The 17,264-nt window shown below is 43.8% G+C and overlaps 1 long non-coding RNA gene across 1 annotated transcript; it reads left to right on the forward strand.

The window, feature by feature from the left end:
- The first annotated feature begins 2,112 nt into the window (after window positions 1–2,112).
- LOC148865325 (uncharacterized) lies at window positions 2,113–5,049 on the forward strand. The gene is made up of 2 exons (XR_016110423.1): window positions 2,113–3,930; window positions 4,023–5,049. It is a non-coding gene; the product is annotated as an uncharacterized LOC148865325 (long non-coding RNA).
- The last annotated feature ends 12,215 nt before the right edge of the window (window positions 5,050–17,264 follow it).

Consider the following 17,264-nt stretch of genomic DNA (forward strand, 5'->3'; position numbering starts at 1 on the left):
GAAGCTCTCAAGAACCGAAATCCCTTCTTCTCCTCTCTCCCTCTCCTTCCTCTTAGCCCTCCAAAACTCAAAACCGAAACCTCTCTTCCTATTCTCTTCTCCCATCCCATTCTCTTTTTATTTTTGGTTTTGTTAGTAAGAAAACAACAAAAAAGAACTCTCCCAATTCTTAGTTCATTGAAAGTGTGGGTAGGGTAAGACTTTGATGGGTAATGGTCTTTTTGATAGACAAAGAAAGACCGGGAAGTAGGGAGATTGGTTTCATGGGCTAAGATGTTGGGTAGGGTAAAAAGTCCAAAGCAAAGGGTGCTCGAGTGCTGAGTATGTTTCAATATGAGGAGGATCTCTATTTAAGGTGGAGATCCCGAGATTCTAAAAGGTAGGAGATAAAGATGTTTGTCTCTTCTTAGGAAAGGGAATATTGTGTTTGCTATCAATCATTGGCCGCACCACTAGGGCTTTGCCACGTGTCTCATGGGGAACTTCCTGAGGATCGCTTTTCCTTTCACTTAGGAGCCCTCACTACTTACGTGTGCAACCGCCTCTTATGCGCCCTACTTAAATTGACATGGCGCTCGTGACATCATCGTCTGGCGAGTAGCCACACGTGGTGCCATGCCACGTTTGTTCCTTTGGAGTTATGCGCGTAAGTGTCGTTTGGGTGCGGTTCTTTAACGGGTCATGTGTTTATCGCATGTTCGAACAGGTGTGGGGCCCTGTTACAGGTTTGGCCATGGTTTGCTTTGGCTCAGACTACAAGTGGGCTCATCGAGGACGTGAGTTGGACCGTGGGTTTATTGCGGTTTCTGCGATGTGCGTTGTGAGTTCATCGCAAGACTTGTGGTGCATCGTAGGTTCTTCGCAATAGAAAAGTTGATTGTAGGCTATTCACATGCAACCTCGTGGTGTTAATTTAGTGTTTGATGTTCTCTAAGGGTCTGAGCGAGCACTATATACCTACATTAGCCCCCTGCTTGTCAGTAAGTGGGAGCTTGTTGATAAGAACTTGCCTTCTCATTTTTGGGTTTTGTAGTTGGTTCGCTTGTGTGTTGGGTCTGGGGATTTTCCCTATTTTGTAGCTTCGTATAGATCATGCATGTCTTGTGTCCGCAATGGTAGTTTCTTACATTCTACAAGTTAGTCCCCCTGTCTTTTGTTAATTTGTTTTTTGTCAATGGTGTCATGCTCTATTTGTGTGTTCCAACTCCCTTGACCATTGATAGAAAGATAATTAGCGAAAGACATTGGAAAGAGAAAAAGAAATGGTTTCTAACCAACTCCCTTTGCTAATGGTCATACTCATATCCAATTTGTATAGTTTAACTCACCTAGTCATTTGCGAAGGGGTGTTTGTTGAAATGTCGAGCCCCCTAACTCTTTTCAACAAGAAAGGGGTCAGCGGAGGGTGTTATTATTGATGACTTGTTAGGGGTGAAGCCCCTCTGTCAATGGTGGTTGACGTAACTGTTGGTGTGTTATGTTGCCGATGGAAGTTGGGACGACCGTTGCTGTCTGCCCATGTGGCGGTCATGATTAGCGATTTTACTGTTAATTAGACCACAATTAATGAGGCCTAACTACTCGTGCAGCGATGTTTTGTTACCCGATATGTTTTAAGATTATGGTTGTTGATGTGGCATTATATTTGAATTAATACACCATTCTGCCCCGCCTTTTGGAGGGTGTTTATGTAAATTACATGGGTTGCTTTTTTGCTGAGCATCCTTTCGAGTTTTGTCTTGGCATCCGTTCATTTTCTCCGGCACCGTTTGTCGTTCCGCATGCGTGACGAAAGCTTTATAATCATGTAAGGAGATTGTGGTCGTTCTACCCTTTGTGTCTCTTGTTATTTCTTCTTCGTTTCGTGTTTTTTGTCATTCTTATTATTTGTTAGTCTTGACTCCTAGCCAGAAGAAGAGAGAGAAGGGGGTTGAGTGTCCCTTTTACGACTTCGTTAGGGAGGTGGATACGATAGAGTTTTTACTGGAATGAGAGGCAGCTATAGCAGCTGAAGGGGAATAGGGATTTTGGTCTCCGGTCCCAGTTTCGTGGGGTGTAGAGGGTATATTCGATCCCATCCGCGGGATTGAGTTTCTATGTTTGTGTGATCGGACCAGTCTATGTCCTACAAATGTCAGGAGTCTAGGACTAATAGTGTGAAATCCCCCAATAGCTATATGCTTGGGCGGAATACATTCTTGAAAACCTATGTACTGCCGAATGTTGCAGGATTCTGGTTTGCTTAGGTTCGTAGGTTGTTACATGGGTCTTTCTGGTTGTGAGGGTGCAAAGTATGTGAGTCATTTGTTGGAGCACTAGTGTTGTCGTACCCACACATTCGTTGGGGGTTTTGGGGAGTTCACTGTTACGATCAAGGATGTAGTATCCCTGTTGGCCTAACCTGTTGGGGGTGCCATATCTGCCCAGCACCTTCATCATATCGAGTCTATTCCTACGGACTATTGGGAACTCTGTGACGAGTTTCTTCACGAGATCGCAGCGTTCAAGGCGCAGGTGGATCGGACCACCTCTTGGGGGAAGATGCCTTTCGATCACTGGTTGGAGTTCTGGTTCGAGTCTCATGGTGTGTGGGATGTAATGGTGAGGGAGGCAGATAGTCTGCCATCTCGCTGGCTTCGTTCTTTATGTTTCTTCCCGGTTTCTTTCTCCTGGTCCTCCCGACTACGACCTATGCATTTTTTTGGTTCCTCTTGCTGTCCTTGTCACGATTGGCCATCAGCTTACTTTAGCCTCGATGTTCTTAGGGTATCTCTACGAGCAACTGGATGGCACTATCCATCAATTAGTGGACCCGACCTGCAAGAGGCGTATCAGTTATGTGTGTGTGCCATTTCTCTGCATGTTCTTGTGTGAGCGCTTCAATCTCAGAGTCACTCCATGCCCTGTTGCACGCATGCGGGTCCCCATTGCCACTCTACGGGGGGGGGGGGAAGAGGTCTAGGAGAAGGTTTTTTATGTTTGTAGAGGAAAACGTTGGCTTCAAGCTGCCCAGCATAGAAGTTTTAAGATGGCTGAGATCAACATGAGGTTGGCTTCACTGGATGGTTTTGTATGAAGGTCGTATTTCGACCTGTTCGCAATACCATTCCGTTTTGCATCAGCATGTTTGTTCCAGTGACGGCGATCAGCAGTGCGTGGTCGATATAGATAATCCTGCTACGGGTATCGCACGACTGGTGACATGGCCTAGGGTGGTGGCTTATCTTGATCGCATAGGTGAAGCGTAATTGGCTGCCTACCGCCCAAACCGGGTGATGCGTCACTTCGGGTATGATGATCTAGGTAGTCAGTTTTTGTAGTCTGCGGGGGAGGACATCTTCTGGGTTTGACGCCATGGTTGTGCTTTTCCAGGTTCTTTGCGTCTTCTAGTTGCGGGGTTGTCAAGGGAACAGGGTTGTTGGGCACTTCATTTTTCTTATCTCTGTGTGTTATTCGGGGGTTTCCAGGAGTTGGTTAGGAGGACCCCTAGCTCCGTCATTCTTTAGCTCCTTCGGTGGGCCATGCCGCAAACCGGGGAGCCATTCCATCCTTCACTGTACTACGATCATCGAAGAAGGTGGGAGCTAAACGCGAGAGGAGGCCCCCAGTTTTGGAGGAGGGGAAAGCGGTTGTCCCCGTGTTGCGAAGAGAGATAGATCGACGAGGGTGGCGCTCTCCTTCCAGCCTTCAACTGCACCGGCTTCTGTGGATTCGGTTGCAACTTTATCGCATGCGCGAGTGGCCCATGTTGAGGGTGGTCAGGATTCTATGGCGTCAGCATCTATGGAGAAGACTGCCCCGGCCATGGAGCTAGTGGGTTTGATAGTGGTGGCGTTCTCTTCTGGGGGTGCCATCATTCGCTTTCCAAGTGGGAAGCTGAAGAGGAAGGCTCCCCCTCGTCTGAAGTGAGGTCCTATGGATAGTCCTTTGGTATATGAATCCTTCTGTTGATTTCTGTCTTTCTTTTGGGTCCCCTTTATCGCAAGTAAATATGAATGAGGTCTGGTTTGTCATTTTCGCAGTCTGTGGAGAGCAATGGAGTTCGGTTGGACATGGAGGTTCCAACAGCTCTTCGTAGGGAGGCTGGTCTAGTAAGTTGACTTTATTCTTCAGGTCACTTCTGAAGTTGCGGTGCATTGCGAGGAGGTTCCAGCCCCGCCTGCGGCTAGCGGAGCCAAAGTTCCCGAGGTGCCAGAAGTTAGTGCTCCCGTCGAGCCGGACGCACCAATTGAGGGAGTTGCTGTCTCCGAGTGCTTGGAGGCTCAGTAGGAAGACGAGGGCACAGAACCCGGGATTGTTTTCCAGCCGGAAGAGGTAACTTAAGAGGAGGAGTTTGCCCAGATTTATCGGGAATTGAGGGAGTATTGCGACAAGCATGATATCCCTCCTTTGGGTTATTGAACTGAGGATCCTATGGAGGTTCAAGGTGGCTGTAAGGGTGAGAAATACTCTGTTTCCGGTTTGGTGGCCAAGTTCGCTTCGACAGCTGTACAGCATGGGTGGCTATCGTTGGCGAATTTTCATCCAATGATTATCGGGCCTGCGTTGAACACCATTGCCACTTTGATGGATCGTATAATGAACATGCCTGCTGAAGAGCTTTCCTGATCTTTCGCCTCGGTTGTGATGCTGGCTATGCATTTTGGAAGTCTGGTCTACATGTGTCACATTCTATACTATTCTGAAGGATGTGCGTAAGGTAGTTAAAGCCAGAAGATCTTAAGAGCTTCAAGGGGTGCGGCCAGGAGTTGGAGTCCATTATCGCGATGGGCATGAATGTAAAGTCATAGTTGTAAAGAAAGTGCTAGTGAAGTGTAAACCAATTTTTGCTGAATTTGCCTTTCGCTGTTTTGTGGTTGTGTCTTAGTTACTTTATCTCTGTTATGACTATGCGTAGGTAAAAGTACTTGTCTCATCGTGATCATGTCTATCCTTTGTATTGGAGCTCCCTTTGGAGAGCCTTTCATACGGCTTACCGGAGAGATTCTTTATCGCAAATAAAACTTTATTGCATGTGTTTATGAGAAATAGTCTGAGTTGTTTGTGGTGTGGTTTTCTTTGAAAGTCACTTTGTATGTGGGACTTTGTACTTATCTATTTTAGTGCGAATGTCAAATGGTAGTCAAACTGTCCAAAGTTACGCATTTTGTGCATTCTGTTGCAAATAAGTACTTATGAGTATTGTGGAGGCTCAGCGCGTTGTGCTTGTGCATTTTGTGCATTCTGTGCATTCTGTGCATTCTGTTGCAAACATGCACCATTGTGCTTGTAGTCAGTCACTAATCGCGTACTAATGAAAATGATACCGCGCGTGTCCCTTATCTCGGAGGCTCAGCGCGAGTGGCTGAAAGATGAGAACGTTCGCTAATATTAGTACTGGCATAATAAACTTTATCACAGATCAAGCAGTGTTATTCCACTGCATGAGGTACTATCATGTGCGATAAAATTAGGAAATATTTAACATGTTCATAGAGAGGAGTTGTCCCAATATCACAACGTTATCAAGTGCGAGAAAACCAATACATAGTCTGCTGTAAGGTGAGTATTAAGGTTCATATTTGAAAAAGGAAATTGAGTTGCATTGCAGTTTTGCCACCCATGTCCGGATCGAGGGTTGTCATGTCTGAGGTCAACGAGGGCCCTCCACGGGCTATATAGTTGGGGTTCGGTCATAGTATAAATAGTTAGTAGGAGTTAGGGTTTCATCGCAGCCCTGTTTGGGAAACGGCTAACCCTAAAGATTGGTTATGTGCATCAGACCTTTGTTGCCTTTTGGGGTAAGAATTTGGTTAGCATATGAGAGGGCTATGTAAGCCTTCCTATGGGAGTGATGTACCGATTGCCAGAATTAGTGTTGTTGTCACTTGTGCGGGATGGGTGGAGTTTGTCCACCCCTTTGAACTGTTAAATTTGTAAGTTAGACAAACTATTCACATTTATAAATTGAATAGGAATCGTACTTGATGTCGACAAAGCCCCCAAGGGTTGCCTGGGGGTGTGGGTGTGTCTAGGGTTGTCAGGGGATCTAAGTGCAAGCTTGGGGTTGCCAGGGGATGTAAGTGCAAGCCTGGGGTTTCCAGGTGATATTAGCGAGCCTTGGGGTTGCTAGGGCCTTCCCGGGGTTGCTAGGGAATGAATGCACCTCGGGTTATCAGGGCCTTCCTAGAGTTTCCAGGGAATGAATGCGCCTAGAGTTGCCAAGGCCTTTCTGGGGTTGTCGGGGAATGAATGCACCTAGGGTAGCCAAGGCCTTACTGGGGTTTCTAGGGAATGAATGCTCCTGGGGTTGCAAGGGCCTTCCCAGGGTTACCGGGGAATGAGTAACATCTTGGGGTTGCCAGGAGGTGTGAGCAAATATGGGAAGCATATCTAAAAGTTTGTACATAGATTATAGTATTCAAATCATTGGGATGCATATAGACGTTATCGCAACCAGAACTATAAAAGAAACTTTATCGAAAAAATGCGAGTTGTTGATACATGTACTAATTGGTCACAATTATTCAAAAGTAGAGTACAATAAGAAAGCAAAGATATTGAAACACTTTGCATTTACTCATGAAATGAGTACATGCAGTAATGAAATTGCAGAAGTATAGAATTACTCGAAGTAAGGTTTCAACCAATAGCCATTGATTGTTTCATTCTCTTCTTCAGTATCTACAGTCTTCAATACATAATAGTCTGATGCATGGGCTTCTTTCATCACATATGGCTCTTCCCATGTTGGGGCGAATTTTCCTGCAGACTTCCCTACCTAACATTTATCGCCGTTTTGAGTACCTTATCTCCTTCTTTGAAGTTTCTGGATCTCAAAATTTCTTGAAGTTTGTGCCTAGGGCTTGTTTATATTTTGTCTGCTTTTGCAAAGCCATGTTTTTGACTTCATCTATGACCTCAAGCTTGTCTATGAGTAAGTGGTCCATGTCTTCTAGTTTGACCTTCTTACCCATCGCAAAGGCTACTTGGGCGGAGACAAACCATATTTCTCCTGGTAGTATTGCTTCTTGACCATATACCAATGAGTAGGGTGTTGCCTAAATGCTCTTCCTAATAATGGCGCAATAGGCCGAAAGGGTTTCTAACAACTTTTCTGCCTAATCCTTTTGATTATAGGCCATTGTTTTACTCAACATCCTTAGTAGGGTCTTGTTTGTGGCTTCTACTTGTCCATTTCCTTATGGGTAATAGGTTGTTGATGTTCCTAATCTTGCACTGTATTGCCCTAGGAGGTGACAGACTTCTTGATTTTTGATGGATAGGCCGTTGTCTGTCAGTATGCACATTGGGACTCTGAATCTATGAATTATGTTCTATCTTAGGAAGTTGGCTACATTTTCTGCACAGATTCTTCACAAGGGTATGGCCTCTGCCCACTTGGTGAAATAATCTGTGGCCACTATGATGAAGCAGTACCCTCTGGAAGGGGGATGTATCTTGCCTATGAGGTCTACCCCCCCAAGTATGGAATGGCCAGGGTGAGATGATTGGGTGGAGATTATTGGCGGACATGTCTTTGTGTATTGATAACTCTGCATTTTGATGCCTTCAGGGCATCAATTCACGGGTATTTTCGGCCTTGGAGTAGTCAAATTTTGTCCTTTTCCCAATTAATTTCAATGTTGTGACATCTGAGGGTCTCTGTGCAAATTCTATGCAAAACTGGGAATGTATAATTGTTGAATTACAATTTTTGGGAAGCTAGTGTGAAGTCTAGCTTAGAGAGGGGGTGTTTTTGTGAAAAACTGAGAATAGGAGGGCGCTTTCAATCTACTAAATCTAGTTTGGCGCCCCTCCTACTATATTAGCATGCTCCCCTCTCCTTAGCAAATCCTAGGGCACCTTCTAACTCATTCTTTTCATCCTTAACAAACCCTAGCCGCCCCTAACTGCTAAATCCTCACCTTCCATCCCTTCTAATCTCCACCATCCATTCTAAAGCACTATCTTTTTAGCATTCTAACCCTAGGGAGCCACCTAACTTCTAATCTTCACCATTCAGCCTTTAGTCATTAAATCTTAGCCTTACATAATATTGGGTGACCTCTCCTTTTCTTTTCAGCCTTAGAATCACCCTAGAACCATCCTAACCCTTCATTCTAAACCCTAGGGCACTCATACTTTTGCTAAAATCCAACTGCCGCCCCTTCTTTCTCTCTAATCCCTGTTGTATCCACCCTTCTCTATAAAAAGGACCCAAGAGCTCCTGAGAAAGGGTTGGATTCTATCCCCAAGTAAGATGGAAGGCTGGTCTTGAGAAGTTCAAGGGTAGAGGAAGAGGAGGACGCTCAGGGAAGAGGAGGGGTTCCTACTTGCAGCTCACCAACACCACTACTTCCACCTCTGGAATCGGATCCCAACCACTTTTACTTTATTTTAGTTTTAATTTATGTTCTTTCAATTCCAGTTTTGTTATTTCCTTTCTATGATTTATTTCATGCCGATTGATCTTCGTTTTCTTTTCTACAGATATGGAATTTGGCCAGGTAAGATGGAAGGCCTAGCTCAATAAGTTCGAGGGTCAAAAGAGAGATCCAGAGACTGCTACCTCTGATCGAATTACAGATTTTTATTTCATTTCATTCATTTATTTATTTATGTTTTTTCACTTTCAACTTTCAGTACTGTTCAAATTCTATTTTTTCCAATTTAATTAATTAATTTTTATATTTCTGCAATTCCCTCTTGTGTTCTCTTGTCCAGATTTGAGTACATATTAATTTTTCCCTCGCTTCCTTGTGGATATGACCCATTCTCATCACTTTACTGCGTTAGTAGTTGTTTGAGAAATGGTAAAAATTATAAATGTTTAAACTGGTGTTCCAGAGTATTTAACGACGCACTTCCGAACACACCATGTATCCTCCATTATGGTTGGCCAGAAGAAACCTAAGTGTAGGATGTGATTGTACAGCGCTAGTTGTCCTTGATGGGCTGTTGGTTCGGAGCTATGGGCTGCCTCTAGTATTTCTTCGATTTCATCACTAGCCAGGCATCCCAAAGGCCTCCCTATGTGTGACTTTCTGTATAGCATTTCATCTTGTAGGTAGAACTGCCTGGCCTAAGATAATAACCTCCTCCTCAGTGTGGTATCAATGGGCAATGTGTGGTCTTTCAGGTAGTTTATGTACATTTTCCTCCAATCTTCCTCACAAATCATTAGGCATTCTCTTCCGTCTACTTGTGGGATGCATTTATCGCATGCCCGTTGTACCATTATGGAGTCCCACTTCATCGCAGGCCAGTAATACCTTAACCTTTGTAGTTTCCAGAATAGGGTGCTTGTGATGTCCCCACAATGGATTTTATGTAATTCGTTCAAGACTACTTCAGCCTCCACTTTTCCTAGGCATCTTGTCCTTACTCCGTCCGACTCTCTATGATACAGTATCCCGTTCACTAGTTGGAACTTTGCGATCAACTTGTTGTCCTGCCTCCTTATGTTCTGACTCTTTAGTTTTTGGATTATTTCATACCTCCAATCATCCGTCATTATTTCTTCCTCCTTTTCTACCCAATCCTTCAATGTGACAGTTGATTGCTTGTCGACCGACTAGATGGTGATCTCTATTAGCTTTGTGTTGGCTAGTATCTTGGACCTAAGGTAGCCAGTGCATCAGCGAACCTCTTTTTTGCTCTATTTTGGTGTTTGAAATCTATGTCCAGGTTATGGACTAACCTCTAGATCAGGGTCATATATGGTAGAATTGTCACCTCCTTTACTGTTGTTCTTCCATCAAGCTGGCCAATCACTAATTTAGCATCACTGATCACTTTTATCTTCTTTGCATCGGCTTCTGTCACTTTGATCAGACCTAGGACTAGGGATTCATATTCAGCTAGGTTAGGGCAACCCCAGCACCGTCCAAGGTGCTAGTGCTACTCCTGTCGAAGGCAGGACCCACTCACTACTTTTGGCCACAGTGATCATGGGTATGTCTCCGGGTACTTCATTTGATATAGGGAAATCACCACTTGAGGGGAAGGTGGCCAATAGATTTGTTGTTGCTTGACACTTGATAGCCCTTGGCTGGGTGTATTCTATTGTATACTCATTGAGCTACATCATCCACTTGATAAGTCTACCGGAGAGGGGAGGCCTGTCCATGAAGAACTTGATTGGGTCATTCGTGCGATGAGCCTGACTTTTTGGCCTAGGATGTAGTGCCTGGACTTTTGTGTAAAGAAAACCAGTGCTAGACACTGTTGTTCCATGTGGGAGTAATTTTTGTCAGTTGGTTTGAGGTCCTACTAGCAAAGTATATTGGGAGTTCCACTTTATCATCATCCTCCTACGCCAATAGGCATCCTATGGCCTCTGAGCCTATTGCGATGTATATCCTAAATTCTCGCCTGACCTTGGGTGGCGACATGGTTGTGGCCCTAGCAAGGGTTGCTTTTGATTACTCAAAGGTTTGCTAATGCTCCTGGGTCCATTTGAACTCGACAGACTTCTTGACTAACTTCATTAGTGGTAGCACTGCATGCGCGAGGCCAGGAATGAATAGGGGTGGCAATTTTCCCCGTCCCCGACGAGTACCTGGGCTCCCCGACCCGATGGGGTCGGGGATGGGAAGTACCTTGGCAGGGTCGGGGTCGAGGATGGGGCTACCCATGAATCCCCGGTCGGGGATGGGGACGGGGACGGGGAAGGCAATCCCCACCACAACTCGTCCCCGATTAATATTATATATTATATATAATATAATATTATATATTATATATAATATAATATTATATATTATATAAGTATAATAATTATTAATTTATTTATAAAATAGTAAAAACTAAAAGTCTAAAGCATAATTCAAAGAAATCATGAAAAATTGAAAAGCTTGAAAACCCTTAACCATCGACTAAACCAATTACCAGTCTTCATTCTTCTATCTTCGATAGAGAAGACTCAAGAGAGGCAACTGAAACACAAAACCAATAAACCCTAGCTTTGTCTTTGTCATCGATTCACTGACAACCAACCGCCAACCGCCGTCGCTGACTGTTGCCACTGCCTACTCGCCCGTCGGACATCGAACGGAGGAGAGGCCAGAGAACTGAGGAAGAGACTTCGTCTTCGTCCCCGATTCGCAGACCGCCAACCTTTATCATCATCGTTGTCATTGTCGCTGTCGCTGTCACTCTTCGGACACTCTCTGATCAGTCATCATCGACATAAACTCTCCTAAGTCCCAACAGTCCTCTCTCTCTCTCTCTTAGTTTTGGGGATTCGGGTCTTCGACAGGGAATTCATCCCCGTCGGAGTTGGGGTTGGAGGGGGGATTCCTTTCCCCGTCGGGAATTGGGGACGGGGATGGGGGTGATTTGGGGGTCAGGGTCGGGGATGGGGAATGTACTCCCCGCCCCAAACCCGCCCCGTTGCTATTCCTAGGAGTGAACCTCCTTAGGTATGAAACATTTTCTAAGAAAGTTTTCAGTTGAGATTCGTTAGCTGGAGGTGGGAGATTTAGATGGCTTTGATCTTTCTCTCATCCGGATATATCCCTATTTGGTCCCCTCTATAACCTAAGAACTTGCCTGACTACACTCCAAATGCACATTTCAATGGGTTTAACCTTATCTTGAAAGCCCTGCGTCGAGTGAATACTTTCCTTAGGACTTCAGAGTGGTCCTCCTTCTTCTTTGCTTTGACTACTATATAGTCCACATAACATTCAATTTCTTTGTGCATCATGTCATGGAAGACACTGGTCATCGCTCTCTAGTATGTGGCTCCAGCATTCTTTAGGCCGAAGGGCATCATCTTGTAATAAAAATTCCCTATCAGTGTACTAAAGGTTGTGTGGTGTGCGTTAGCAGGATCCATAAATATCTGGTTGTACCCACTGTAGGCATCTAGGAAGGAGAAGAGCTCATGTCCTGCAGTCGAATCTATCAACACCTCCATATTGGGTAGAGGACTCATCCTTTGGACAGGCCTTGTTTATATCTCTAAAGTCAACACAACACCTGCGATAAGGTGAGGTTAGTTTTTGAGAGGTGTACTATTGCTAAATGACTAGGTGGGGAATACTAACTTGAGTTGTTTGTTATTCTTCTTTACTAGTACTGTTAGATAGTGTATGCCCTTAGCTCCAAGCAGCTTGATGTACATTATGACATTTATTGTAAATGGATAAAGTACATATTTGATTCATGTTAGTGTTTCTGTGTACCCTTAAACTGGACACTTATGAGACTCGTGTTAGTTTAGACTATTCACACCCGTTGGATAGATATGGGGAGATTTATCCTACCAAGGCTGACACTGAGGTGCCACCAAGTGGGTTGGGGTGGCTTGTCTCAACTACCAAGGTGAGACCTGAGGCACATCCAGTGTGGGTTTTATTGAAACCCTGAACTGGACCAAATTCCAGTATTTCCCTGGACCTTGGAGATAGATGGGCAAAACTAGAATGTTACACCTGACCCCTAGACTCGATTATGGTACTGCACTAGGTGTTGGGTTGGTCTGTCTTTGATATGCCAATCAGTGAGATCCTTAGAGGGGGTCAAAACCTGGGTATGTTGGGACAGTCCAAGAATTCACCTTAATTGGTGATCATAGTGACAGAATCAGCTCCTTTGTCGGACAAAGTGAATAATCGGGGAATGCACTCTCTCTTATCGAAACCTAAATTGTTGGCAATTGATTTCAAATTGTTGAGATTTGTTTCTACAAAATATATTTATATAGAGATATACATATATATTATGGTTTCACAAAATGTTTGCAAAATGTTTTAATTCCCGAGATCCAAACTGGTTTCACAAAATGCCTAAAGCCCATTTCGAATTTGGCTTAAGTGAATTAAATGGGGCGAATTTGGTTTATAAGCTGATTAGGATCAGCAAGAGGATAAGATATGTCATGTCCACTTAAGAGTCCAAATCCAACTATCAGATTTGGATTAAGAAAGTCCTTCTTAATTGGATTAGGAAGTTGATCCAAAGAAGGCTATAAATAGGGGCGAATTCACTAGTTTTATACCCTCAGCATTCTGTAGAATTCTCCTCTAGTTCTTGCTGCCCCTACCCAATTCGATTTTCACCTTCTGATCTGATCAAGAATAGTTCTTGATATTGTTTCTTTCTAGAAGAAACAATCTAAGGTCGTGCTCACCAGCCCCTTGCACGATTCTTGCTGAAGAATTAGGGTTCTTGATGAAGAACCACCTTGCTAATCCTGCCTCACCATAAGCTATGTCATCTTCAATGGAGGTGTTTTTTGGTCACCTCTTTGGGCGTGAACACTTACATTGGAAGTTATTGTTATTCCATATTAGGTATATCCTTATTTGCACCCTTTTGATTTTAGATCTGGTCCGGTTTGTTTTAAGAACAAACCTTGAAAATGTAGTTTTCTAAATTAGGGAATAGGATTCCCGAAAGGGAAAAAGAAAATTTTTGAAATTTTGCCCAACTTCCCTACAAGGTTCGGCCATCCATATGATGGATCTCCCTTCCCTTCAGGTACTATATTGGCTAGCCACTGGGGGTGTGCTATAGGCTTGATGAAACCTACTTGCAGGAGTTGTTCTACTTCTTGAATCTTCAAGGTTATTTTTGGCTTAAAAATCCTTTGTGGCTACTTTATTGGCCGGTGCTTGGGATCTATGCACAGTGAATGTCTGACGAGATCTAGGTCTAGTCCCAGCATTTGGTCATATGACCAGGCGAACACGTCCTGAAACTCTGTGAAGGTACTCATATTAGACTAGTTTACTGGGTTTAAAAGTTTTTTGGTAAGGAGAGATCCTTACCTCTTAGTAGTGCGATAAGTTTTTCTTTGTCCTCAACTACTATTTTGGCCGATATGTATAGTGGTCTCTTCTCTGTTCCATTGGCCGCTAGGTTGATTTCTTCTAACAGTTCATCCACCATGTCAACGGAATCCATCATGCACCTGGGGTGTGCCCAGACTTCATCACAATGCTCTAAGGCATCTTCCTTCAATTCTTGTCATTGTTCGTGTTATCTTTATATGCGTGTGTTTGTTGGGTTTTCGGTTTGGTATATTTATGACTTAAATGAACGTCGTACCTTTGCATCATGCTTAGAGATTAGCTTGTTGTCCGATGGTATTACTGTAACAACATCGGTTTGCGAGAATGGTGCGATGAAATAATGTTGGTTGAAACATTACTTAGAGCTCTTTGTTAGATGATTATGATGACTTTTTGGCAGAAGAGAGATAATATGTATGTGTATTAGCAAAGGATTACACAAAGTAGATGGTAGTTTCGTCCCTTTGATGCACTAGTGGTGTGTTGAAGGGACAAGGGCCAAGGCATGCATTAGCGAGTGTCCCAAGATGGCATGGTAAGAGGTCCTCCCTGGGATCACTTGGAACTCCTGCATGATACTGAACTGGTCGATTGCTATTTCTAGTTCAATGGATCCCTATGTGATGGATGTATTCCCATTGAAGTCTGTCACCTCTAACGGAAATCCTTGGATATCTTCTTTTCGGGCATTCATCAATTCTAACGTATGGATGGAGATGAGGTTGGCAGTTCTTCCTAGATTGACCATTTATCTTCTCATTTCAAACCCGCTTATTTTTTTCATGATGTACAGTGGTCTATTGTGGTGGGGGTCAACGGCTAACATGCCATTCGTTATGAACACTACACTACTACAGTCGTGGTTGGAAGGTTGTAGTGGATGCCTGAAGACTTCTGCCAGCGCTCTGATGGCCAGCTTCTGTGTTGTCGTGTTTGCCCCTTGTTTGGTGAAGAACTATTGTAGCTCTTGGCTCTACTCTATCTTTTCAATTAGGGCATCGAACTGGTATTGACTAGCTGCTCCTACCACATTGATACTTCCTCCTTGGGTATGGTTGGGAGGGGGTGGTTTCTACGTGTGTCGGGTCTCTCTTGGCAAACTCATCAAGCTTTACTTTTTGTAGAAATAATCTCCTCAAGGTCACACAATCCATCAAGTCATGGTGCGGCAATTAGTGAAATTACACCATCTCCCGCCGCGCATGTCCTTCTCCGAGTCTACTCCTGCTAGTAGTGGCGGTAGGTTGATAACCCTGTCCTCGACTAGCTTATTCATTATCCTAGTCACCTCCTCCCTTGTGCAGGGGAGGGGGGGACACTTCTTCTTCCTGGGGAATTGTTGTGCTGGTACAGCCCCTATCTGGCTCCTCCGTTGCTCTGACGCTTCCGGTCAAATGTATGGGGAGGTGTCTTTGACAGTGTGTGTTGTCCTCTCCGCAAACCTCCAAAGTTGGCTAAACGTCTCTACTTCTATGTTCTCGATGCCAATCCTATAATTGGGGTGCATGCCCTGTATGCACTGCTCAACGAAACTCTTCTCTGTAGCATGTTCGTCGAAGATGGAGTGCGTTAGCTTCTAGAACCTCCTAACATAGGCCAAGAGGTCTTCTCCCAATCCTTGCTCCACGCTCCTCAGACCGGCCATCATTAGTTTTCTCTCCAGGGTGAACCATTTTGATAGAAAATTTTTAAAGGGATGAGAGATCCATCATATGGATGGCCGAACACTGTAAGAAGGTTGGGCAAAATTTCAAAAATTTCTCTCTCCCATGTGGGAATCGCATTCCCTATTTTAGAAACTGCATTTTCAATGATCAATATTGAAATCAAACCGGACCAAATCTGAAACCAAAAGGGAATAGAGGGATATACCTGATATGGAGTAATAGTAAACCCCCAATGAAGGCATACATGCCCAAGGCAAAGACCAAAGACTGCTTCCACCGAAGATTACACGGTGTGAGGTGAAGCAGAATCAAAAGGATGGTTCTTCAACAAGAACCGAATTCTTCAACAAGAATATGATGGAGGGCTGGTGAGCACGACTTCAGGTTGCCTTTTCCAGTAAAAGGCAATATCTAGAACTGTTCTTGATCACTCCACTAGTGGAGATCGAACTAGGTAGGGCAGCAAGAGCAGGAACAAGAGTAGAAGACAGAAGCAGTCAAACTATATATTGTCTTCTCTCTTAAATCAGTGGACCATTTGTTGTTTTTGTATATCCTGTAAGTTCGCCATGCTCTCCTAATCCCATTAGGAATTTCCTAATCCAAATCTTTTATTTGGATCTGGACTCTCTTTAAGAGATAAGGATAATCCCTCATCTTACTTACAGATAAAGATCAGCCTTTCTAATCTAATTAGGAGTTTCCTTATCCAAACCTTTATTTGGATCTAGACTTTTTGAGTAAATAGGGATAATCCCTTATCCTATCAGCTGATCCAAATCCTAGAACCACCATTATTTAATTAATCTTATTAAGCCATATCAAATTGGGCTTTAGGCCCATTAAGTCTATGTGCTCACTTAACCTCTCAATCTGCTGCCCAGTTGGTTATCCTTGTATGGCGTGGGACCCAAACATTAATATACACATCAGCCACATGGGTTCAGCCCAGCCTTTGTTACAAGGCCTGGCCGAATTCACTGTAGGAGACACTGAACCCCTGAGTCCATCACCATGGGTTCTGTGGGCAGATGCAAGATTAGCCCATCAAGTATTACCCTCAATGGTCTTACAATTAACCTCTCATCCCATAATGATCAAACACTATCCGACAAGAGAGGACCTCTCCCTCGGCTGCAAGGTACAGTGGTGCACTCTCTACTCACATGGATCCCGGGTATAAAAACCTTTTGTAAATATTTTGAAACCATAATATATATATATTGTATATCTTTATATAAATATATTTTGCAAAACAAATTTCAACAGTTGAAATCAACTACCGGCAGTTTTGATTTCCATTAGAGAGAGTGCATCCCCGATCATTCACTTTGTTTGACAAAGGGGTTGATCCTGTCACCGTGATCACCCACTTAGATGAATTCTCGGACTGTCCCAACATACCCAAGTTTTGACCCCCTCTAAGGATCTCACTGATTGGCACATCAAAGACAGCCCAATCCGAAACTTAGTGTAGTATCATAATCGAGTCTAGGGGTCAGGTGTAACATTCCAGTTTTGCCCATCTATCTCCAAGATCTAAGGCAATATTGGAATTTTGATCAGGTTCAGGGTTTCAAAAAAACTCACACTGCATGTACCTCAGGTCTCACCCTGGCAGCTAAGACAAGCCACCCCAATCAACTTGGCAGCACATCAGTGTCAGCCTTGGTAGGATAAATCTCCCCAGATCTATCCAACGGCTATGAAGATTCTAAACTAATGCGAGTTTCATATGTGTCTAGTTTAAGGGTATTACACAAAAACACACCATAATAACATGAATCAAATATGTACTTTATTCATTACATTA

Source organism: Nelumbo lutea, chromosome 3, assembly GCF_056320005.1.
Source record: "Nelumbo lutea isolate HS-2025 chromosome 3, American lotus-T2T, whole genome shotgun sequence".
NCBI classification, from domain to species: Eukaryota; Viridiplantae; Streptophyta; class Magnoliopsida; order Proteales; family Nelumbonaceae; genus Nelumbo; species Nelumbo lutea.